This window comes from Hippopotamus amphibius, chromosome 3 (assembly GCF_030028045.1).
Source record: "Hippopotamus amphibius kiboko isolate mHipAmp2 chromosome 3, mHipAmp2.hap2, whole genome shotgun sequence".
In the NCBI taxonomy this organism is placed as follows: Eukaryota; Metazoa; Chordata; class Mammalia; order Artiodactyla; family Hippopotamidae; genus Hippopotamus; species Hippopotamus amphibius.
In genome coordinates, this window is record NC_080188.1 from 96,140,211 (window position 1) to 96,166,476 (window position 26,266).

Consider the following 26,266-nt stretch of genomic DNA (forward strand, 5'->3'; position numbering starts at 1 on the left):
AAGAGGCCCTCCTCTGCCTCTGGGCTGGTCTCTGGACCTGCTGTGGGCTCTGTGGGGACCACTCAGGCTCTGTTCTGGCCCAGTTCATGCATGTGCTTGCCCCCAACATCCACAGCTGCCAGACTTAGACCGTTTTCTTTTGTGGGAACACTCATGGTCTACTCAGATATTCCACAGATGCAGAGTCTTCCTAGCTGATTGTGAGAATTTAATCTTCAGTTTGTGCAGCTGATGGAAAGATATTTGATCCTCTTCCTTAGTCCCCCGTCCTTGGCATTCAGCTTTGGTTTTGTCCCCACCTCTGCGTCGGGTCCACCTACAGGAGTCTGCTTCTGAGGCTGCCTTGGAGCTCTTGGGTGTGCCTCAGTGAGGACAGGGCACAGAGGTGGTATGGCTGCTTGGATCGTGGGAGCCTGGCAGCGCCAAATGCGCAGGGAAGCTGGTGACTATGGGCGCGAGAGCTATGCCCCCAATGAGGGCCTTTTCTGGCACCTATTGTGAGGCACGCGAGGGCCAGCCCTGGCCAGGCTTTTTCTGGTGCTCAGCGGTAGGCATGTGAGGGCCAACCTGAGAGGGCTTTTTCTGTTGCTCAGTAACTGGCGTGCGAGAGCCAGCCCTGAGAGTGCTTCTTTTACAGTGAAAGGCTGGGAGGTGGATTGTGTATTGATGCTTCTGCTTTTTACCTTGAGAACTGAAGGGAAAAGAGGAGTATAAAGTTGACCTTTGACCAGCATGGGTTTGGACTGCATGGATTCACTGATATGCAGTTTGTTTTCAACAGTAAATACTACCATAGTGCTTGGTGCTTAGTTGGTTGAACCTGCAGATGTGCAACTGTGACTGTGGAGGAGCTTTGGATGTAGAGTCCCGGCTGTAAGCTGTACATGTATTTTTGACTGTGTGGAGGGTTCGTGCCCCTCACTGTGCATTGTTTGAGGGTCAACTGTGTTATGAAAATTTGTTTTACTTTTTTAAAACACGGTTTTCCAGACAAAGAAACAAGCTTGTGTATTACTATATTTTTATATTTTTATTTTTTATTATTCTTTTTCACTAGACAATAAATGAAGCAAACCTTTATTGAAACTTAAATTGTGGTACAGAAATACATTTCAACTGATTTAAGTGCAACATCATGACGAGAGAAATTATGGAACCAAAAATTTCCCTCCTCTATCATAAATATGAGGGCTAATTTAAATTACTATTCAGTCTATAGTTTTCATTTTTCTAGGCTTTGTTCCATACAAGTTTGAGCAGTTTTTAAACATTAAATAGAAATTTTAAATCTATTAGGGAGGGGAAAATCAGACCTCAAGCCAATAAATGTCATCAAATCTACTCGGATACTGTTCAAGAACAAAATCCACTTTGGGCATTGATCCTCATAATATCACCGAAACATTAGGTACTTTGTGCTCATTACAGAATCAGACTGATCTATTGATTGAGATCTTGTTTCATGAAGCTGTGAATCAACAACGTGTTTAAAATAAAAGTCAAAAGTGGTGTTCCAACCACTTGATTTCAAACCAAGTAGATTTTATGTTTAGAAACACTAAAAATGTTTCATTTATAAACACGGAAGGAACAAAAACATCACTGCATCAATCTAGAAATAATCAAAAATTGTTTGAGGACAAGAAGAAATACAAAATTGAGTCAACTTTGCTCTTATCTTAGATGCTTAAATGTCTGTGTTAGCAAATATAGCTAAAAGATGCCAGCTCTTTTAAGCCTGTATTTCTAGTCATTTCTCGTTGACCATTTTGGAATTTTGCATGTTACGTTGCATGGATGGTGTTCTACTTCACTGTGTATGTCTGAATAACATGAACAGTTCTTATTCATCACTTGATGTTACTCTATGGTGAAACCAGGAGGAACCGTCAGAACACTATCACATGCACCACAGAGTCACAGAACTTTTTAAGTCACAAGATAACAAAGACATCAATTCTGCTTGGACCAAAGTTTATGGCATATCATTAATAGGAATCAGTGGAAATGGCTATGAAAATAAAAGTTAAGGTGAATCACATGAGCTGACTTGACTTATTGAATCCAATACAACCTTTATCTTAAATCTCCTTGTTAACAAATTTAGTGGTAATTCTTTTATACTACTACTTAGCAAGTTAATAAAGGCATGGTACTCATGAGAAGCTAATCTCATTTAGTGGGGGCACAGAATGGCATATGGTTTCTATACAGTTCTGCCAATATTCCCTAGTATCAATCTACATTTTCTTTGGTAATCCATACTAGCTTATTCCAAAAGAGCTCATGCTAAATGCCAAACTCCCTTGACCTTAAAAGAAAATTAAGCCCAGGGACCATCCCCCTCTTCCCCCTCTGGGGTATAAGATTAGTATAAACCCACAGTATAACAGTGTATTTCTTTATTGAGGGGGTGTGGTTGGGAGGGGTGACACCATGGTGAGGATCGAATCAAAGTAATACAAGTATAGGAAACAGTGAAATAGTAATACACAAAATGGATAACTGCAATCGTTTTCTTAGAGGACTTGACTCATGGAAGAAAACCTTTAATTGGTGTCGCAAAAACATCTGTGTGAAATAGAAATTGGTTTCAATAATGTTAGTAGAGCATATGTTCTAGAAAGTGGAGGTAACTGGATGTAAAATCCTGGCAGCAATTTAATAGAACAGTCCCAGATGGCTAGGCTGAGGCCAACACCTAATGAGGACGAAAGCCTTGTCTGTGGGGGATTTTGGATGATACCTGGAGAAATATCACACAGTGCATGAACCAAATTGAACTGTTTTCATGAGTGTTGTAAAGTTTCATATAGTCAAAGGTTTCTTCTACATGCACTTCAGTTTCACAGCAAGAGTGGCACAGGATACCTAGACACACAAGAGAGCATTCATGCAAGACATCTTTTTTTTTTAATTTTTTTTTTATTGGCTATGCTGGGTCTCTTTTGCTGTGCACAGGCTTTCTTTTTAGTTGCGCTGAGTGGGGGCTACTCTTCATTGTGGTACGTGGGCTCCTCATTGCCGTGGCTTCTCTTGTTGCGGAGCATGGGCTCTAGGAGCGTGGGCTTCAGTAGTTGCAGCACATGGGCTCAATAGTTGTGGCTCACGGGCTCTAAAGCTCAGGCTCAATAGTTGTGGCGCACAGGCTTAGTTGCTCGGTGGCATGTGGGATCTTCCTGGAGCAGGGATTGAACCTGTGTCCCCTGCATTGGCAGGCAGATTCTTAACCACTGCACCACCTAGGAAGCCCCCATGCAAGACATCTTGATATAATAATGCGTACAATTCAAACTGATAACACTGTCATCACAGCTAGGGCTTTCTGCAGCTACAGGGTAGTGGTTTTGGAAAGCATGGCCCTTGGTATCAACATCTGGAAAGCAGCCACCACATTCTTCTATGCGTGTTCTCTTTTTGCATTTTTTTCTTCATCTTTCTTAATCAACTTTGCCGTTGTTGCTGCTTCTTAGCAAAACTGATGAAAACAAAATTCTAATCATTGAACATAGCGCTTTGGCAATCAAGACGTTTAAAACCTTCAGTCTTCTGGGGTGAAGAAAGCACTGTGTGATATTTAGAAATCTGATTTACAAACACGGTGGTCACAAATTTCCCTACCTTGAAGACTTCCACAACTTTCCTGATCAGGTCATCATAGGAGGTCTGACTTAAGTTTGTTTCAAAGCTAACATAAGAAAATTCTGGTTCTGGAGAGATAGTCCAGTAGGTTCCATCTGATTTCATTCCGTTCATTGAATACCCATGAGGATCAATGACAGAACCTGGTATGAGGGCATGAATTTCACTCTCATGAGTGACATCGTTTGCTATAACACCATCTTTCATATAGAACTGGTCCACAACTGCTGGGTCAAGCTCACTCATCAGAATTTCCAAGGTTTGATCTGGCTGATTGATTACCCGACTCTCTGGGAAATCCGAAGTACACAAGTACCAGCAATCAGAATTCATGTGCCCTGTACAATATGCTGCTTCATTTGGGAAAACTGTGTTAAGAAACTATTTCTTCCTGGAAATTCCGGTGTGGGTACCCTTGGTGAGAGGGCTTCATGAAATTTTTACGAGAATAAAAGAAACTTTGAATTGAGTCAAACCCACTGTAATCCCTAGCAAGTTTCAACAGGGGAACCAGTGCTTTCAGCAAGTGGGTGGTACCACATGTCTTCAAAATGAAACGTCTCTTGGAGACAAACATGGTACACTCACTGAGTACATAAGCTTCCTGCTTGCACATCCTTCAAAAGTATGCCCCAATGGGATCTTGGGATGGTGTGAAGATCCCCAGATCCTTGATTTGGTCCGGAGAACCAAACCTCCAGCGGCTTCTCTGGTCCCTTCGGAAAAATGTGCAGCTTCCATCACCGTGAGACTAGTGAACAGCCAACAACCACGGAAAATCAACTAAACTGAATCTCTTCTCCCACGCTGCTGCCACTGTTGTGGATTGTTCCAGCTGTGCTACTAAAGTTCGGGTTCCTTTTTTTTGCTGTAATTTTATATGAACTTTTTTTTTAAGGGTTCATAAACATTTCCCGGTTGAATGTGAGTCTGTGGGAAACAGAGGCAGATACAGCTCAGTCTCTGTAGTCCGCTGTTTCCCATTAGAGAGGCCAGAGCAGGCTGTGTGTCGCCGGCCATGCTCTGGGAGCCTGGTAGGTTTTTAAATGAACCAGAATCATGATATCTAGACACTTTACATAAGGTCTTTAATTCTCAAAATAACATTTTGACAGCTATTATTATCTGCCTTCCTTTATAATTGGTAAAACAGAGGATTATGAAAACCAAGTCAATGTCTTCACCTAATAAGTGACGGAGGCAGGATTTGAATTCAGTTTCGTATGTCTCCCAACGCTTTCCATTACTAGTGCACCCTAATGGGGGAGGGGTTTTGCAAATAAATCTCTTTGTCCACTAGACTACTTGTCCTTTATAGTTGTCCAGGGTGGGGCCTAAGAATACGTATATGGAAGAAGTTTCAGAGGAGGTTCTGATCGCAGCCTTTAGTTGGGAACTGCTGAACTTCAAAGTTTCCAAACCAACCAACCAATCGCCCTCCACCCACTCAGTCTTTATTGTATGGTGGTAGGTGAAGACCTAAACGTTATTTTCTACCAGTTGCTAGCCCGTTGATCCAACCTCCTTCACTGAAGACTGTCTTTAAACCACAGATTTAGAATATCTTTTTATCAGGTATTAAGCAATATAACAGGTTATTTCTGAGAGATATATGTACATATGCACAGAATTGTTTCTCCTTCTTGTGCTCATATGTTTTTCACTTTTACGGCTTATATGTGTGGGTATCTCATAATATCTTTCAGGATTAGTGCTTTCTTCACCCTTATTCTCAGATCTCACCTCTTTAATGATTTTCTTTGTTTTGTTATTCTCACCGTTTCTGTTCTCAAAGAGGCCTTCAGAATCATTTTATCATGTAACAAAAATATCCTCTTTTGTACTGACTGAAATTGCATCAAAGAATGAATCTGGAAAAAATGAAAGTATCTTTCATTTCTCAGAAAATTCTAGCAGTTTATTAATATTGGTAATATACTTTTCATTATAGCTAGTCCTATATAAATAATATGTTTATTACTGCTGTGGATAATTGTCTTTCAATTATATTTTAAAGTTGTTATTGTTAAAGTATGAGAACTGTTGATTTTTTGTATATGTTTCTTATTTTTGGCCATTTTGCTGAACTCTCAAGTCTAATAGTAGTCCAATTGATTCCTTTCAGTTTTCCTGAATATATAATTTGTATACAGTGTTTGCATTTTATTTGTCAAAGTTTATATATCTTAATTTATTCACATACATATATTAAAGTTAAGAATTTCTAGCACATTGTTACATAATAATACCATCACGTGTCTCTTTCCTCTGACTTTTGAGGGAGTGGCTCTTCTGTGTCACTGCATAATGGTCCCTGTGCCTACTTGTGCATGTAAATGGCTGCTTGCAGATTCAATATGTTAAGCCTTTATAATAATTAGTTTTATCAAATGCTGTTTTGACTTGAAATGAGTTTTTATTTAAAGGATACTAAAAAACCTCTGATTTGGGCAGATTGTTCTTCTAATATATTCTGTTTTCTGGTATTTCATTTAGATTTTTATGTCTATTTTCAAAAAGGACATTGGCCTTGTCAATGAAAACATGTTGCCTGCCATGTCAGTAAACAAAGTGTATTGCAACCTTCAAGCCCTCACATAACAGCCACCCCGACAGTGAGCCCTGAGTGAACTCAGGATGGAAACAGGATACCCCACCATCTGGCAGTCAGACACTGCAGCCACCCCCAACCTGTGCACCTGAGGGGATTCAGGATGGAGAGAAGCAGGACATGGCCCTAGGTAGCTGAGGTACATATCAAAGGAATGGTTTCAGTAAACCCCGACTCTTGCATCTTCCCTTACATAGAAAAGTGCTAAATTCATTAACTTATGATGTCTGGTTATCTATAATTAACAGTAATCTTTTGATGTTCTGATTACCTGGTTTTGGTTGCAGAAACTCCTATATATCCTGGCTCCTCCCTTACTTCTTCAGAGCCGGCCCTCAGAGCTACTGAGAGCCTGTTTCCTCAGCTGAAGTCCTCAGTTTTGTTCGACAAATAAAACACAATTCTCAACTTTTAGGTTGTGAATTTTTTTTTTAGTCGACAGCTTATACTTTTCTATTTCATATAATTTTTGTCAGATTTGGATTTAGAGTTGTAATTTATTTTCAGAAAATCATTTAATGAGATCTACATATTTATTAATGTAATGGGAAATATATTTAGGTCTGCGTCATGTAGGAAAATTACAGTTTTTAACACTCTGCCTGATTATCAGCTCTTTTCCTTTAATTGCCTAAGACTGATCAAATTAAGCGTGATCTTAAGGCAGGTGTTTAAGTGCAGTATTAAAGTAAAAAATATTTTACCATCTAAATCTGTTTTTTTTCAAAGAAATTCATATCCATTTATTGATCAAAAAAAAAGTAGAGGATAAAAATACATCTTGAGATTAAAGCAGTCTTCTGAATATGGAAGAGGAGAATGGGGTGGGAGAGAGCTTTTGTAGCTAATTCACTTGAATATTTCCTTCCCATCCTTGGCTGCTAAAGATTAAAGTTGTTTCTAAAGGCAGGACACAGTGGCTGGGAGAAAATTCAGCATGAAGTGTGCTGGAGACAGCTATAGAGACTATAGAGGCATCAACTTGAGGACCCTTAGGTGGGACCAGAGGAACAGAGATTTCGTTCAACTCAAGGCTGGATTAAGCCCTTCCTATATTGCAGCATGTAATGCTGTGTGTCCTCCTAAGGTGGTGCACTCTGACAGACATACCACCACTGGAGTGTTCTTGCTGCAAAACAGTTATCCTGAATCCAGTCAAGCCTCTAGAACTAATTTCCAGTTTGTCAGAAAGATGGGGAGGAAGTTACCATCAGGAGGAAGCAAGCAAATTCAGAAAGGACATATTTGAAGACAACTGGCCTGAGGCTTTTAAAAGTCAGTGTCATTCATTTCAGAAAGTTCATTGTTAGTGTAAAGAAACACTACTGGTTTTTTTACATTCTATCCTGCAAATTTACTGAATTTGTCTATTAATTCTAATAGTTTTTTGATGAAGTCTTTAGGGTTTTTTTCATATAGGATCAAGAACAGTATGGTTTAAAATGGTAAAGGGACTTCCCTGGTGGTCCAGTGATTAAGACTCTGCGTTTCCACTGCAGGGTGCACATGCTCGATCCCTGGTCAGGGAACTAAGATCCTGCATGCCACAAGATGTGGCCAAAAAAAAAAAAAAAAAAAAGGTTAAGATGGAAAATTGTATGCTGTTATATTCTACACAATTTTTTTTATAGATTTATTTTATTGGCCATGTTTGATCTTTTTTGCTGCGCGCGGGCTTTCCTTTTAGTTGCAGTGAGTGGGGGCTACTCTTTGTTATGGTGCGTGGGCTCCTCATTGCCATGGCTTCTCTTGTTGTGGAGCACGGACTCTAGGCACATGGGCTTCAGTAGTTGCAGCACATGAGCTCAATAGTTGTGGCTCACGGGCTCTAAAGCTCAGGCTCGATAGTTGTGGCGCACAGGCTTAGTTGCTCGGCGGCATGTGGGATCTTCCTAGGGCAGGGATCGAACCCGTGTCCCCTGCATTGGCAGGCGGATTCTTAACCACTGCACCATGTAGGAAGCCCCTCTACACAAATTTTTTAAAGCAAATGTCATAAATAAAAAAGATTGAAAGAGGTGAGTGGACAGTTCTGAATAAAAAGGGACTAAAAAGACAATACAGGCCAAACATGAATTTTAATGGCCTCCTGGTTTGAGAAAACAAAGCAGTCATAAAAGGCATTCTGAAGACACCTGGGGAAATTCGAATGCGGACTGAATATTAGATGACAGTATAGAATTATAGGTAATTTCCTTGCCTATGATAATGGCATCGGGATTATATAGGTGAATGTCTTTATTCCTACAGATGCATGCTGAAGTATTTAGTGATCAACTGTCCACAGTGTCTGCAACTTCCTTGCAGATGGTTCAGAAAAATATGTAAACTAAAACAAAACAAATAAATAATAGGGAATAAAAACAAAAAGTTAATGATTGTTGAATCCAGGTAAATCTGTTTTATCTACTCTCTGTGTGGTAGGATTTGGAGATCTTTCGTTGCTGTGCTCTGTGGCTGATGGTTTTTTCAGGGCAGAAAATAACAGATATATTGAAAGGTTTACTTTCAGGATGTGCATGCCTGGTTCCTTGTACTCCAGTGGGCAGAGAAGGGACTGAATCTTAATTTTTATGTCCCTTGTGTGGCTGGTCAGCAAATAACCTCTGTCCCTATTCCTTTTCCTGAACTTGGCAGTTGAAAGCTCCCGTCCCTGTGTCTCACTGTCTGAGGTAGGGCTCATTCCCAATGGGCTAATTCCCTTTTCTTCTCCAAGTTTGCTCAAAGAACCCCTAACACTTGCCTAACAAATCCCCTATCCTTCTTGCTTTTAAAAGAGGGACCCTTGAAGATTCTTTGTCTCCCTTCAAGTAGCCTATCTTTTTACCCAGGAAAGGACCATTTGAATTGTAGCTATAGAATGCTCAACTAAAATTTGATCCAGCCTAAATATTTTGTGCTCTCATTTCCATCCATCTTATAATCCTAGTGAAGATCATGTCCCGATTTAAAACAAAAGTTGAAATGAGAAGGTAGGGCTTTCCTGTGGTCTCCCATTTTAACTAATGTGTGGCTGTGCATAGCACCCCGTTTTAACACATTTTTCTCTATATATTATTTCCATTTTATTGTTTCTAATCGAATTATTTCTGCTTTTTTCATTAGTAGTTTTGCTAGGGGTTTGTCTAGTTCAGCATTTTGCAAGCCATTCTCCTCAGAATACTAAAAAAGGGAAAAAGGGGGCAAATACGCTTGGGAAATTGTAGTAAATACCCTTCTTGAGGATTCAAAGTACATATTAACATAAGAAAAGATCTGAGAAGTTTTAAAGTAAAAGGGAAAACTTGTGAAGTCTATTTAATGTTTTAAAGAACTTAAAAATAAAGAACTTATTGTGTGGAGGAAGACTTTTTCTTGGCACAGTTATTGACTTTCTTAACACCAATTTGGAAAGTGTTAGCCTATTTCATCAACATCATTATTACTTCAAGTGAGGAACTTTTGAATTTGTTTATTCAATTCATAGTTTTTCTTTCTTCCTTTTTTTTTACTTTTAATTATTTTTAAAGGAATTTTCTGTCTTCTTTATGATTTAAAAATAGCTTAGTCCATTTATTTTAATATTTAAATATCAAAAAAAATGACTATGTCTCTGAGTACATATACTTTTGACCAATCCTAAAGGTTTTGATAAACTCATTATTGCTATTTTATTTTTCATATTTTCTTTAATGTCATTTTTTAGGAAAAAGTTTTAAAATTTCTAATTATATGCCTTTTTTCAGTCTTTTACTGATTTCCAGTTTTGTTGTATGGTTACTAGAGAATGTGATCTATAGTCTTACTTATACAATTTTGCCTTTTAAAATTTCTCAAAAATTTCTCTATGACCGATTATGTACTTAGGCATTATGTTTCATTTGTATGTTAGAAGGTGAATTCTCCATTTCTAGATTATGAAGTTGGATATGTTTTCATTAATTTTTATCTTTCTCTTGAAAATCTCCGCTATCCTTCTTTTTGTCTGCTTGACCTACTGAAAACTATGAAGGTCGGTTGGTCTTTTATGTAGTTGTGCTTTGACTATTTTCTACTTATATCTCCAAAGGTTTTTGTATATATACTTTTCTTGACTTCTTATTCAAAGTTATATGTACTCAGGTATTTTAACTTTAAAATGTTACTTACTTCTTCTTAGGAAAAGTTAATGTCAACTTTGCCTAATTAGTTCACTTTTTTATTTTTGGATTTGCTTTATATGCATTATACATATTTTTTAAAAAATATTTCCATGTCATTTTACTTTAGGTATATTTATCAGAAGTTTTAGAATTAGCTATTTTCTCATCACATCTTGGGCTTTTATCATTTTGATAGTAAAATATGAAAGATTGATTGCTATAATTATTCTGCTTGATTTTGATCATTCTTATGCTTTTATTTTTTTTATTACTATTTGCTTTTTATTCTGCATTTTACAACAAAGGCCGTCATCTTTATTTTTAGTTTATATAATGATTTAAGAAGTAGAAGCTTCTTTTAATTCTGATCTTGTTGGCCTCAGCCCACAGCGGCTTGAAGCAGGGTTTCGGCTCCTGGTCAGTGATTGAGGTCCGATATCGGCGGTGAGAACACTAGTCACTAGACCAGTGGTCAGTGACAAGGCCCTGGTCCTACGGCTTTGCAGAAAAGAATTCCCACAAAGATGGAAAGTAGGAAAACAAGTAAAGTATTTATTAGGGGTAAAAAAGGAGCAGAATACGTGTGAATAGACACACAGGTGGGCTCAGAGAGAGAGTCGCACCCTCGTGGCAGTTTGAATCACTTATATGGGACATTTCTTCCTTGTTTCCTTTGACCAGTCATTTTGATTTGACAGGTTCAAAGTCCATATTTGGTGTATCTCAGGATTTTCCCACGTGTGCGTGTGCATCTCTTAGCCAAGATGGATTCCACGGAAGAGGCCTATGGGTAGGTTTGGCCACGTGGCATCACTCCCGTTTTGACCTCTAAGGAGGCTTTCTGCGCATGTGTGGTCGGGGGAGGTCTCCTGACTTCAAGAATGAGGAATATGTGATCTCTTATCTTCTATCTGGGCAGGGCCCAGCCTCCTCTCCCAATTGTCCTGTTATTTCTGTCTTAGAGTGTCGGTCCACGGGGAACAAACTCAGGCTATTTGCCCTGGGGGCCCATCTGTCTCCTGCCTCAATTCCACTGTTGCTTACCATAAAGATAACATGGATTTATAATCTTTTTATTATTATAAAAATGTAAATCCTCTTTCAACATTTGTTGGTTCTTTGTATTTAACTTAGGAGTTTTTACTCTGATTTTTTAGCTTCTATACTTTTACTTTGTTAAAAAACTGCTATAGGTCCTTTTTTACCGCATCTTCTGGTTCTTGAATTAATCTCTTGAGTCTAAGGAATTTATAGAACTCTGCTCAAGAAGTATTTTGGATTAATATTCACTTTATATGCCTACAGATAGAAGATAGAGTGAAAGCTTTGCCTGATTCTAGTTCAGGAAAATAGAAAATTCAACCTGCCTATTTCTTAGTTGGATAAAGATGAGCCAGAAATGAAAGATAATCTGTCAGAGCTGCTAAGATATTGATGATGCACTCAAAGTCATGCAAAGATTGCTCGAAATCAGATATGTTTAAAAGCAAAATAGTCCTCTAAAAACTACTTAATACCCATAAGTCCAAGTAGATGTTTTAGATTTGTAGTTTTCAAGGGGATGTTTTGCTCCCCAGGAAACATTTAACAATGTCTAGAGACATTTTTGGTTGTCACAACTCATGGGGACATGTTACTGGCATCTCTTGGGTGGAGGCCATAGATGCTGCTGAACATCCCACAGGCACAGGACAGCCCCCCAATGAGTAATCTGATCCCAAGAGCCATAGTGTCACAGTTGTACCGTCTTTAGCTTAGGTGATACCTTAGATTAAGTGGTTACGTACAGGAGTAAATGTTGTTGTTTATAATGTTGATGTGTATTGTATAGCTTTCCTAAGACAGAAGCAGAAATCCAAACACCCATCAGTGCCTGAATGAAGTACTTAAAGACTTCAGCAGTAAACTTTTCTGTACTGTTCTCTGTATTGTGGATTTCAGGGCTCTTACTAGCTATGATCTAGAGTTTTCAGCCAAGTCAAAATAAATGGAATTTTCCACACGGAAAAAAATTCTCTTGGGAGTGCCTTTCAACACTAGAAATTTAAGGCTCTATTTTAGTGGCTCAGCCAAAGCCTATGTAAATCTATAAATACTGTTTCCATAAGAAGGATGTGAAGCAAACTTCTGTTCTGTATTTTTAATATAGAAGGCTAGGTTATTGGAAAAATTCCTTTTACTGAATTACAGTTTCCAAGCTTAGCCTTGGTTTTGTATGGTGATTCATTCTGTTTAAACAGGTAGGAAAAATGCTAAATCCAGTGTCCAGTTACAGCGAGGAAGTCCTTGCAGGTGCTCCACGCCACCTGCTCCCGTTTTCTTTCCCTGCCACCTGAAGTGTGGTGCCCACCCCGCCCCCTCTACCAGCAGCATTGGCAACACCTGCTTCAGAAGCGCAGGCTCTCAGGCCCCAGACAGACTCACTGGATGAAAGTCTCCGTGTTAACAAGGTCCCAGGTGATTTCTGTGCACAGTAAAGTTTGAGACACCTCTTTTGTTGGTCTTGGTTTTATTTTCAGTTTCAGTGGTCTGGTTTATGTAATGTTAATTTGTGCAAGTTGCCTCAAATTCTTTCACAGGGAGGAAGAAGTAAAAATCTCCCGTGACTATCTGAGGTGGCCCATTTCTGGTTTGTAAAAGAAATACATGCACACACATTTGGGAAAATTAAAAATGTAAATAACCACAGTGGTGCTTTTGGCATTACTCTTTTTTTGTTCTCTTTCCATGCATATGTGTATGTAGGTATTATGGTTTTGTCTTGCCTTTTTAAAACATTGTATCAGAAACACCTCCTCAACCATTTCCTGAGGAGATTTGGAAGACATATTAAGGGTTGCATAATATTCCATTTTATGGATGTGGCTTAATTTACTTGTTTTGTGGAGAATACCTTCTGAATTAAAAAGAAAAAATTATATGGGCATTGGGTAAGAACCTACAAAATTTTTTGATTCTTTCTTTCTGAACCTTAGATCCTCTAAAGGAGACCCTATCTTCTGCAGTATGGGCAGAACTCCCTGCTAATGGTGCTCTGTATCTCTTGGGCTCTGTAGGAAGTGTCCGTGGTCCCTGTCACATCATACAAGTGGATATAACTCATCTCGGTAGTTTTCGTGGGATTTCCTCTAGCAATAGGCAATGGTGATTTACAGTCTCCAGCAATCTCAGCTGTACTCCTAAGCACCCATACCTTGTACATTTGATATTTATTTTAGGTGTAATTTTCTTCTTGAAAAAAAATCGTATGAATTTATATTGCTTTCTATGGTATAAAAATAAGGCTTTTATTATTTACTAGTGAAATGGACTCTTTCCTTAAGATTATACACTTTATGCTGTGCTTTCGTACTCCTTGGCAAGTTTTAAGTATTCCAGTGTGAAAACACTCAAAAAATGACCTGCTACTCAAAGAAAGAAGATGTATCTGTAATGGGAGATAATTTTTCCCTTGACATTACATGTAAAGACAGTCTCTCTCCCATATACATGCATTACCCATTGTATTAGTTTCCTTTGGGTTCTGTAACAAATTACTTGGTGGTTTAAAACAACAGAAATTTATTCTCTACAGTGTTGGAGACCAGAATTTCAAAATTAGTATCACTGGGCTGAAATAGAGGTGTTGGCAGGGCCACCGCTCCCTCCGGAGGCTCTAGGGGAGAGCCCCTTTCTTTCTTGCTCCAGCGTGTGGGTTCTGCCAGCGTTCCTGGGCTTGTGGCCACCTCACTCCAGTCTCTGCCTTTGTAGTCACGTTGCTTTCTCCTCTTCTGTATGTGAGATCTCCTCTTTAGCATAGCTGAGCCCCACACCACCAAACCAAGATGGAATTACAGTTTCAGCTCTCCCAGAAATGGAACCCTAACCCAGTCAGTTAGGAATCACCTGATCAACACTAGTTAATCTGCCTGATGGACCCCTGCCATCCACTGAAGAAAAGTAACTTTGCAATAAGCAACATGCTTTTTTTTTTTTTTCCCGGTATAACTTCCTTGTTTACACTGCTTTTGCCTATAAAAGTTTTCCATTTTGTACAGCTTCTTGCAGCTCCTTTCTGTCTGCTAGATGGCTAGATGGGATGCTGCCTAATTCAAATCAATTTTTGCTCCAATAAACTCTAAAAAATTTTAACATGCTTCAGTTTATCTTTGAACAACGTCAGTCTTTACTCTTTCACTTAAGCAGTCCTGTCACTCTTCTCTCACGTATTAGTTTGTTATCTATTGCTACATAACAAACCACCCTCAAAACTCAGTGGCCTAAAAACAGTCATTTGATTTTTTTCTTAAATCTGTGGGTCAGCAGTTTGGACTGGGCTCAGCTGGGCAGTTCTTCTGGGTTTGCCTGAGTTCACGTAGAAGCCGGGTGGTTGATGGCTGTACTCACATCTGTCTGTGCAGGCCATGGGTTACCAGCAGGCCAGGGGGGACTGCACCAGATGTGGACTCAGGGAGTTGTGAGTCTTCGAGGGCCATTAGTTTAATAGTTTCTAACAATTCCCTGCATCTCCTACGTTTAATACTTTTGGAAATTCAAGTTTGTACAAAAGCATTCCCAGAATAAGTACATTGGGAAGATTCTTTGTTCTTTTACACACACTAAAAATTATTAAGCTTCTGTCATGTTATCAACACTTTAAATGTATAAGAAAGATTAAATATACATACGCATAATGTAAAGACAATAAATCACCAAGACAAACCATAAGGGATTATAAATTCTTGTTTATGCTGTGCTTGTAGTTTTGGATTATTTTTCATGCTGTATATATGACTAATGGTTAGGTAAAAAAGATTTTATGCTTAACTTCTAATCCCTGGGGAAGTCATAACCTCAGCTGGCATGAGTCCAGCCAGGATTGTATTGGGAGTCATTATTCTGTTTGAAAGCTGAATGTAAATATCAAAGAAAAATGGGAATAATGTTATTGCTGCCATGCTCTAACCTGCCCTATAACTTCAGGCCTCAGTTTCCTCATCTGTGTAATGGGGTGAGGAATAGCTGTTTCCATATGCCCAACAGGGGTCGTCAAAAAAGAAACTGAGTGAGGGGGCTTTGCTATTTTTTGGGAGAACTCTTTAGAAAGAATAAAAGAGCTTTAAATTCTCACCAATTTTTATCTTCTGGGGCTCAAAAAGGAGAAAACACGCAGTGCGCAGGGCCAACATGACAGAACAGAGAGGCCTGAGTTTTGAATCCAAAACCCCAGGCTCGAGTCCCAGTTTGCAGGCTGTGTTGTGTCAGTTTTTAATAGCTACGGAAATAATAGAGCCTAGAGGTAGTTTTCATTAAAAAAGATTAACTGCTTAATAAGTAACTATATGTGGCCAAATCAATTGCATGTGTTGACTCAGTTTTGGGAGGAAGTAATCTTAGTCGTACTGGCTACAAGAATTCTTGTTCTCTGAAGAAAATGTCACTTTGGGAAGTTTGCACAAAATTTTTTTAAAGCAAGTGCAAAACAACATGTGACAAAACAACATAAAAAATATATTTTTGGGGCCTGATTCCAAACCTAAGTGCTTGTGTGGGATTTCAGAATGATGTTTATAGATATATTCTGTAGGATCCCATTTCAGTGCCATTTTGAAGGTAACAGACTAAAACTGTGGTCAATTAATATTAAGCTTCATCATTTCTAGGAAGATGATAAAGGCTCTCTGAAATGCACAATATGATTGATGGTTGAAACTGTGTGCTAGTAAAATATATAGTTTTCATTGCATGTTGGAGTTTGAAAAAAATATAGATCTATATGAAAGTGATTTTTATATTTACTATATGCCTTACAAAAGAAATATAAAAAGAAAGTTATTTAAGGATATATACTTTTCAGGTTTACTAAGGGACAGTGAAATTTAGGGTAGGAAGTTGTATTTCAGAAAAAGCAAAAAGAACAATGGGAAAATGATTTAGGTTAAATATTTGGATTTAGGTTGAAGGATGCTGGCAGGTGCAGAGGAAGCTAAGGACTGAGCGGGACTCAGGGCAGGTCCGAGCCGCCGACCCCGCTACTGATGCAGCACCTGCCCTGGCAGAGGACGCTCTGGCTTTGGGGTTTCTCATGAGCAGCCCTATGCTCTGTCCTTGCTTCCAAAGACGCCCTCCAGCACCTGGCCTTAGCCCCTGCTCACTCTGGAAGGACGGAGCCCCAGCCCCATTGCCTAGAGTTTCCGACGTGTCCCCTGCCTTTTCCCAGCCTCCTGCTCTTTTGCCTTAGATCTCTTTATATTGATCTACAGGCCACATTTCCTCTGGGCTCAGGAGCTGTGGTGTTGAGTGACCTCCATGCCTGTCAGACCTGCTCTGGTAGGATGTCCCTGTCCTGAGGGGGACACCGCTGTTGCCCAGTGTCCATGCCTAGTTATGCCCCCTGGGTGAGCGTCTGCGTTTGTTTTTGCATCTGCTCATAGAAGTCTGCTTTAGGTGTCTTAATGCTACACAGTCACCTTACAAAAAAGGGTAAAGGACTGATAGAACTGATTGTCTTTCTGTACAAGAGAGGGAAGGGGAAGGGGAGACAGGGAAGAAGGTAACTTGGGGGCACTTTCCATACGTAATCTCTGTATTTAATTCCCTCAGCTCTCTGTGAAGCAGGTGCTCACAGCCCCATTACAGCAAGACACATAGGTAGTAATGGGGGGGGGGGGCGATGTTTCTGACAAAAAATCATGCTTTTTCCACCACAACATGCTGCTGCCTTACAAATTTGAAACATTTGAAATCGAAAGCTGCTGCTTTTTCTGTATAACATACAATGACGAAAACTGAAATTAAGTACTTGAAGAACTTGGAAATTGGGACAGAGATTTGTGAAAGCTGATGAGGTTTTTGTTTGAACATGAAGGCATTAAAATATTGTAAAGGATGATAAAGATCCCAGAGTGTAATAAGAATGGTTAAATACATGAGAAAAGATCTGAGGGGAAGGGCACGTGTTGACGGTTTCACAAAATTGAGTAGATATTCCCATCCATTGCAGGGGCTAATAGAGAACATAGGTAACAAAGGCAAGAGAGAAGAATGTGGTAGATGGAAAACCAGAATAAAACACATCCCCTTTCTCTCCTGCTCACGACCCACTCCCCAAAACAAAACAAAAACAAATGAAACAATCAATGTAAGACTATCAGGGTGATGTCAGAGAAAAAGAGGGTCTGGGTACTCAAAGAACGAGAAGGTGATTGATGTGGGAAGATCTGTTTGCCCTGCCTTCCTTTGTATGATGCTCTGTGAGCACAGGTACATTCTAGTCACTGTGCTGGGCGTGGACGTCTCGTCGTCGTGCTGGGCACGGGTGGTAGACTCACCAATGACTCCCGTCTCCAGCTGGATTATTCTCATTTATCTCTAAAGTTCAGGGACAGGTCCCGATATACCCTCTTGAACCCATTTATTCTTTGTTTGCTAACTGCATAAGTGATACCTGCGCCATCAACAATCCCTGTCAGTCCTTCTTAATCTTTCTAAATCTGTCCACTGCTCTCCACGACTCCTGCCACTATCCTAGTTCACGTCCTGCTCAAACCACTACAACGTCTCCTGACTTCTTATATTTTACCTTATTGGTTCCTCCAATCCATTCTCCACACCAGAGGCCAACAAACGTTTTATGTAAAGGCCCAAATAATAAACACGATTTCCAGCTTTGTCAGCCATACCATGTCTGTCTCAGCTGCTCAATCTGCCATTGAAGGGATAAAAAGAATGGTAGTGGGGTTCCAATAAACCTTTACTGACAAGCAGACAGCAGCAGGGTTTGGTGTCCTGGCCATGGCTTGCTGAGAATCCTGCTCTATACTGCGGCTAGTGCTGCTTCCTAAGTGCAGATTGAGTGGCGTCAGACCCCTGCTTAATGCTGTTTAATTGCTCCTCGCAGCTCAGGGGAGTAAACTGGAAACGCCTGTGTCTCTGTTCTGCTGTGACCCCTTCCTTCTTAGTCATTTTGAGCCAGTCCTTTTGGCTTTATTTCACTGGGATCCTTGAAAGCTCCAGGTTCCTTCCTGACTTGGGGTCTTTATACAAGTTGTTTTCCTCTCCCTGGAAACTTCACTTTCTTAACTCCCACTCAACCTTCTGCTCTCAGCTTAAATGTCACTTTCCTAGGGAAATCATCCCTATCCTCTTCCAGACTAATTTAGGTTCTTTCTGCTGTATCTGTACTTTTTTTTTTTCATAGTTTTTATCTCAATTTTAATTAAATACTTGTGTCTTTGTTGTTTGTTTGTTTCTTGTTTTTACTTTTTGGCTGCACCACATGTGGGATCTTAGTTTTCCAACCAGGGATTGAACCCGCACCCCATGCATTGGAAGGGCAGAGTCTTAACCACTGCACCACCAGGGAAGTCCCACTGTGTCATTTTTGTCTAACATTTAGCCCCTTACTAGACAATAAAGCCTGAGAGTCAGGAAACGTGTCTAGGGTTTCAATCATGAATTCTCAGCATCAGATCCTGTGCCTTTATAGTAGGCAATTAGCAAACATTTGCTAAGCCAATAAATCTACAATTGCTATCTGTAATATGAAAATTGATATTAGAGAAACCGTTTTTAGTTTCTAGTATCAAGTTGAAATGGAGATGTTGTAGTTTTCGGCTAGCAGCCATGGAGGACACACAGATTTTGCAAGAAAAACTTTTTCTGCAGGGGCTGAACCACATGAAACTGCCTACATTTGACTATCCTTGACCTGCAAAAAAGGCAATTTCATGTGCCGTAACCTAATACTAAATATTGTGTGCCCTCTTTCTTATAGCTTCTTACTTCCAGCACCTAAAGGACTCATTAGAACTGACAAAACCAACCTGGGATCACAGTGCCCACTTGGACCATGTTATCTTGACCATTGGGTTTGATGAGCTCTTGATGGAGATGAAGTCCTGGAAGTAAGGGAAACTGCCAGTAGGGTATGAGCAGGTAGAAGGGCTGTAGTGACACCTGGTGATTGATGTGTGATAACAAAAGTTCTTTAGAGCTAGCTGGTCAAAACTATAGGGAAAAAGATGGAAAAGTTATAGTCTCAAATAATGTATACAGTCTCCATGAAATGAAAAAGGGCCATGATTTTGCACATCATGAAGAATTGAAATGCTAATGCTTTTTGGGCTATAGGAGAAAATAATAAAAATAATGCCAAGGAAGAAAGGATGAAAGCTTGAGTTTGTGCTTTTATAAAGAGCAGATGTATATGTATATATGTGTGTGTATATATATATATATATATAAATTCATTAGTGGACTATGTTATGGGTTGTTTAATCATAGGAAATAATTATAACTATGATGTAAAATATTAACGATTCCTGAAAATGTAGGAAATATGAGGACTGTGACCTCTTGCGTGCCCTCTTAGCTTTACGATTCACAAAAGGTATAGAAAGGGAGCAAAAAATAATATGACACACACATTTGAACCTATTTTCTCTACCATAGTTGATACCATGTTTACTGACATTTATTCACTTCATTGGTCTCACGTCCTCCACACATTTTGAATATCAGTCTGTGCCATTTTACTGCAAAACCTTTGTGTTGGAGTCTTCACTTTCCTTCCTGCTGAATAAATTCCAATGAAGCTTTTGCTCCCTCAACCCCATGAAAGTTACTACCTCCATCACTGTCAAAACTGTCAGTGCCCCCACGGCTGATATGGCAGTAACTGGATTAGCAATTGACATTGCTGGTCATTTCTTCCTTCTGAAAACACACAACTTTTGCCCTGGTTTCTTAGTTCTCTTTCCTCAGTGGCTGATTCTTCTCTATGTGCTTTAGTTCCCTTCAACTCCCCAGACTCAAGTATTTAGAGGACCTGGGACTTTGTTCTTGAGCCGCTTCTCTGTCTATGTACATTTCCTAGTTTAATGACTCTCAAACTTATTTTGATTCTTAGGTAGTAAAAAAATACATTTTGTGACATTTCTGAGTACACACACACACACACTCTGAGTCAACGTCCTCACAAAACAATGCACTTTGGTTTATTCTTTTCTCTTTTCTATTTCATTAAAAAATTCTCTTCACATCCGCTACATTGATGGCACTACCTGCTTATGAGTCACAACCTGCAGTTGAAAAAGCACTTTTCCAGGTAAGTCTCACAGTCTCACAGTTTTAGATGCCACTTTGGTGTTGATGATGCCTGAATACGTAGGCAGGTTTCACTTTGCACGGCAACGCAGGGTCATAAAAACGACGGCCGTGCAGAGCAGTCTTCATGATTAGTGGGAAGAGTTACAATCTTTAAAACTTCTTTGTTAAAACATTAAAAACCCCTACTCCTGAAATATATAGGGAAATGAAAAAACAGTAAGCTCGCTGTTATTTAGGGCGCAGACTGGTCCTTTTAACATTGGGCGATTTGGCGCAAGGCACTCCTGACTACTGTGTGTCCTGCTGTTTTAAAAGGGTAAGTGTATTTTTCAAAGGTATCTGATTTGCAGTCAGGAACAGACTTACACCTCTGGCTCTTGTAATTCTGACATAGAAAAAAAGGAATAAGGAGAAACCCTTCATTTGCCTGGTTGACCAAAGATGTCTTTGAATAAATAGTCTAGCTTCATGTTTGAAAAAAACCAACGAAGCAACCAACTCAATTAACACCACCACCAAAAAACCCCACCCCTCAAATAACAAAAACATAAAAACCAGTTTTCCGGTAATTGCTAAAAGTGGCCTTGGGTTAAGCCAACTTTAAAATTGGACAAGGCAACAAAAGATCATCTGAAAAGGGAAATAACATAACGTAGAAGAGGGGGAAAACCTAGAATTAACTGGGGAAGGACTGTAGACCTTGTCTTTGTTGTTTGTCATTTTGATTTATAAGTCAAGAGGAATTCATTTCCTAGTTAAATTATTCGAAGTAAATTATTCATGGAAGGGCCATCTGTGTTCTCTATGGCTAATTTATCCACAGAAGAAAAACAATATGTTGTGGCAGAAGACTGCTGGAGCAATTTTTAATGTCACTTTGAAGATTTACTTCAGTTTTAAACTTATTTCTCATGTGACAGGAAGTTCATGCTGCATTTCCTACTCTAACAATAAAAGAATACTGTTACTAATGAGGAGAATGTAAATTTGCAGTTGCTGCTAGAACTTTCTATATGCCAGAAGACTGGGGCAGCCATCTGATTAGAAAAGGGGGACAGATTTCTTAAATTGAGAAAACGTCAGTGTTCTAGATAAAAGAATGTTGAGGTGATGGGGAACTGATGGAGTTATGTGTGAGACAAACCATTCCCCAGATCAGCTCAGCAACCTGACGAATGAACAAAATGGGATCTGCTTGTTTGAAGATTTACTTCTCTGCTTTCTAGAACTTTATAGATTTGAATACCTTGGCTCAAAGACGATCATTTGCCTGATATAATTATGCTGTTATGTAGCTTCACGTAAGACTTCCACGTCAGCCTTTCTTGCTTTGTTTAGTTTTTCCTGCTGAAAACACTATGTGTGTATATGTGTTTTCTCTTTTTATTCTCTGTGTATCCTCTCCAAGTTTTCAACATGATTCTCATGCTGTGATGTCTTTAACCAGAAAGGCTTCTAGTGTTTTGTCAGTGCTGAGTCACTGGAGGGCGGCAGGGAGATTGGTGATTTTAGAGTTAATCTTCACCATCACAGAAAATAACTTTGTCTCTACTTATTCAGAAGTCAGATTAGCTAAACCCCTCTTATAACATACATGTTGGCAAATGGAAGTATTACCAGGTATTCATTTGCAGCAGAAATGAACCAAGCATAAGTTTCAGAGTTCCCCCAGCTACTGCCATCCCCCTCCCAAGTTGTGGTTTGTGCAGCAGTGGTATGACTTTAAGGATTTTGGGAAATGTCACTGGTTTTATGATTCATAAAAATACCATGGGACTGAACAAAAATAAATTTCTATGATAATTTATACATTTTAAGCCTTATCCACTTTACAGGATATCCTCTCCATACCCTCCCAACTGAGCTCCTTTAGTGTGTCACTATGACCTATAGCCCTTAGTAAATATAAGCATCAGTGCTGGGACTTCCCTGGTGGCGCAGTGGTTAAGAATCCGCTTGCCAATGCAGGGGACATGAGTTTGATCCCTGGTCTGGGAAGATCCCACATGCTGTGGAGCAACTAAGCCCATGCACCACAACTACTAAGCCTATGCCCTAGAGCCTGTGAGCCACAGCTACTGAGCCCATGTGCCACAACTACTGAAGCCCATGCGCCTAAAGCCTGTGCTTCACAACAAGAGAAGCCACCACAGTGAGAAGCCCAAGCACCACAATGAAGAGTAGCCCCTCGCTCGTTGAAACTAGAGAAAGCATGCGCTCAACAACGAAAACCCAATGCAGCCAATAAATAAATAAATAGATGAAATAAAGAAATAAATATTTTTTAAAAAGAACCATTGCTGGGGGAATTCCAAGGAGTGAACAAGAAAGTACTGCCACCTCTGTCTCTGTCCCTCCAGGGGGGAAATACTTGCCTTGAGGGGCTTTCCTCAGGTAGCTGTGAATTCTTGACAAGCACTGGCTATGAGAGACTGACAGCCCCCTCTGAGGTAGGAGCTTTTTGGTTCCAAGGGACGATACTGTGCTTCTTCTTATCGTACACACAGCATCAGGAAACGTCAGGATGATGTAAATCTTGAAAATACAGCCCCTACAATCTAATCTCATCAGTGAAAGAAGAATGTAAAATGCTGTTACCTTAAAGGAACTGCAGGGTGTCAATGGATGGAAAATTTCATCAGTACAGACACCTCCAAAGGGAGACAAGGTGAGGGAGACACAGGTGCTGAACAGTCTCCTGACCGCAAGCGGGGGCCTTCACACCAGGTGCGCAGTGTTGCTGGCGGAACTGCCTGTCCTGGCTTGCTCAGGAGGGACTGCTTTATGACTGTTTCCCTCGAGCAATTAATCACTGAAGCCTCTTGCACTCTCAAGAGTCCTGACTTGGTAGGTTATCTGCTGAATGGTGAAATGTTTTGAATGGCTCAAGTGCATAAGTGTATCTGGAGGATTGTAGCACCTTGGAGAAGAGAAGGCTCGTGTACATCCTGAACTTGTAGAGAAGCCTGATGAGCAGCACTTGGTGGATCTCAGCTTTCCTGTGACAGATGGCATCACGGTGACTCAGCTCCATTTTGCTGAAGAAGGATGCCATCCTTTGAGTGTTCCGTCAAGGCCTGCCTCTGGAGTAGCCCACTGTGGTCCTTGAGTCTTCAGGGCACTCACTTTCATGCCTGCTTCATACACTCACTAACTTTGTTTCCAAGTAGCAGTCTAGAACCAATAATTGTAGCTTTTAGGGTGGGCGTTTTCCATAAGGTCCTCGTTTCAGCTACTCTAAACTATTTAACCCATCATATTTGGACTTTCTTTACAGATCCTTTTTATTTTCCTTTGACTCCTCTCAGAATTTTGGGTTTGACTTTCCTTGCTAGCTGGAAGATGTGGGTTATGGTTGAGGACCTATGAGTATTTTGACCAAAGCAAAATGACCTCTGTTGCTTCCATTCTCTCACTGCTGCCCAGGTTGTAGATGCAGATGTGTTCAAAGTGACTTTTGTAAATGGTTCTAATCCTTGACCATATCCTCTGCTAAAAAAGGGGAGTATATTTGTATTATTCAAACTGCATTTCTGATTTGGCAGAACCTTTTAAAATTTCCCCACTAAGGAAAGTTTCTTTCTACAGCAAAACAATGATTTTTTTATTCTAAAATGTAACTGCAGCTTGTGCTTGTTTGTCCACAGTACTGCTTCTGAATTTCCTTCCAATATTCCTCACACCTCTCTTTTTGTAATGGAAATAAACTCAGCAGACAGGGAATTCATACAAAAGTGCCAAATTCAGTTTCCAGATTGTAACAAATAAGCAAACAAACAAACAAAAAAAGTAAGGCATTTAGTCCTGTGTTCTTCAGTATGGTAGCCACATACAGCTATTTAAATTTAAATTTAAATTAATTATAATTAAAAATCCAGTTCTCAGTTGCACCAGCCACATTTTGGGTGCCCTCATGCTACTATAGTGGACGGCACAGATACAGAATATTGTCACCAGTACAGAAAGTTCTGCAGGACTGTGATAACATAGAGGAATAGGTAGGGCTTGTATAAACCCTCCTTTTATTCTCTGGTGAAAATAGTTGATCAACCAGCAGTGTGTCTTCTGTTCCGATTCTGTGCTAGTGAGTCAGAGTGCTAGGAAAAGCCATTGTGTTAGTTTGATGAAGAGCGATAAAACCTAAAAGTGGTCCCAGAACTCAGAACCCAAGGTCTAGGAGACTCTAAGTTTCGTGAAGGTAAGGTCTACGTCTGCTTTATTTTCCACTGTAACTCCAGGGCCTGGCTCACAGCAGGCACTCAATAAACACTTCTGTGAGTGGACAGATGAAAGAGCCCAGCAAAGACCAATCAAAGGGTCCTGAGTACAAAGACGTGGGCATCTCTTGGGGTTTGGGTCATTTTGAAGCATCTCTAGTAATTATGAGAAGGAGCAGGTAAGAGTCATGGGAAGTGTCTTCCATGTAGAAGTCAGACAAAGAATTCTGAGTCCTTCCTCCTCTTTCCTCTCTTCCTTCTTCTCCCCTCTCCTCCCTCCTCTCCGTCATCATCATTATTATCAAATAGTTAACGTTTAGGGGCAAACCACTATCCTAAGTGCTTTATTATTATTATTATGATTAATTTTTGGCTGCGTTGGGTCTTCGTTGCTGCGCGCAGGCTTTCTCTAGTTGTGGCGAGCAGGGGCTAGCTACTCTTGCGATGTGCAGGCTTCTCAGTGTGGTGGCTTCTCTTGTTGTGGAGCATGGGCTCTAGGCAAGTGGGCTTCAGTAGTTGCAGCACATGGGCTCAGTAGTTGTGGCACACGGGCTTAGTTACTTCTCGGCATATGGGATCTACCTGGCCCAGGGATCAAACCCATGTCCCCTGCATTGGCAGGTGGATTCTTCACCACTGCACCACCAGGGAAGTCCCAATCCTAAGTGCTTTTATTAGATTTTTAAATTTAATCCTCCCATAACCCCATGAAGCAGGTATTATTGTTACTCCTGCATCTGAGTTGAGGAAACTGAGGTACAGAGGATAAATACCTTGCCCAGAGTCTCCCAGCTGGTAAAGGATGGAACACAGATAAAAATCTATGCTCTCTGCCTCCAGAGCGTGCATTTTTAACCACTAGGAGAGGTACTGCATCTTCTTAAGTTGGCAACCCATTTGGATTTGAAATGTGTTACAAAAAGAAATAACTGTTGATTGAGGTGGAGTTTTGGGGGTGATGATGCTCAAGAGGGGAAGACAAGTCACAGGTCTGATGTAGTCTCACGTGCTTATTTTACCTTTTGTTGCTTTGGGTTTTACTGATAGGAGTAAAAGCTGTTTTAACTTTGTCTACATTTATGACTTTTTTTCCTTTCTTCTAATGGTATGTAAATCTGTTTAACCTTTTTTTTCTTTTCAAGTTCAACAGAATTTCTTATATTTTATTAATAGTTCCTATCTTATTTGCTAATTTTTAGCCTATAACTTTGAAAAGTCCCTACCTTCTTTTGCTGATTTTGATATTTTCTTTGCATTTGAAAAAATAAATGACAAAAATGTTGATAATTTTTTAAAAATAGTAGCAGTAATAAGTTAAATATAATAGTGGAAAAATATTCCTTTCACAGTTATATATCCAGGAATAGATTTAATAAGAAAGGTGCAGCTTCTTTGTGAAGAAGGATGTACAACTTTATTGATAGGAGTTGAATAAATGGAAATTGAATTAACAGAAAAACTTAAAATTATGAAAATAGTAATTTTTCCAAAATGAATGTGCATTTTTAATGAAATTCCAACCAGAGTCTTATGTTTTTGAAATGAAGGAAATTATTTTCACTTTTACGTGAGAGAACGAACGTATC

The 26,266-nt window shown here is 39.7% G+C and overlaps 1 protein-coding gene and 1 pseudogene across 2 annotated transcripts in view; one reads left to right on the plus strand and one right to left on the minus strand.

Moving 5' to 3' along the window:
* CPE (carboxypeptidase E) overlaps positions 1-26,266 on the plus strand; it is a 115,918-nt gene that overhangs the window by 42,143 nt on the left and 47,509 nt on the right. The gene's annotated exons all lie outside the window — the stretch shown is intronic.
* LOC130848147 (S-adenosylmethionine decarboxylase proenzyme-like) lies at positions 3,445-4,383 on the minus strand (annotated as a pseudogene).